Consider the following 406-nt stretch of genomic DNA (forward strand, 5'->3'; position numbering starts at 1 on the left):
TTTCCCTTTATTTTGCTTCCTTCCCTCCTTTAAAGGCTTTTCCCGGAGAAATGCTTTTCCATCAACAAATTATGGTGCACTGAATTCCTCTTCTGGCTCTGCTTGTTTAGAACCCAACCGAAGACAACTGCCTCCCCCTGCAAAATGCCCCTGAGAGAGGCAGCATCAGGAAACATGAAACCATGCTTGCTCAGGTTCCCAGAGCGGCCAAATTCCTGCTTTGGACAAAGGATCTGCCTTCATTAGTTCTTCCTAACTAAACAGATCCTGAGGGCTGAGAGTCGGTCTCTGGGTTTTTATACTCTTGGAACATGCAAGCACATTCTAGGAGTTATTGAAAATCATAGGATAAACCCACATCCTCCTGTAGTGACAAATGTGTCAGAAAATTTGCGGTAAATACGTT

This window comes from Lipotes vexillifer, unplaced genomic scaffold (assembly GCF_000442215.2).
Source record: "Lipotes vexillifer unplaced genomic scaffold, Lipotes_vexillifer_v1.1 scaffold1272, whole genome shotgun sequence".
Classification (NCBI taxonomy): Eukaryota; Metazoa; Chordata; class Mammalia; order Artiodactyla; family Lipotidae; genus Lipotes; species Lipotes vexillifer.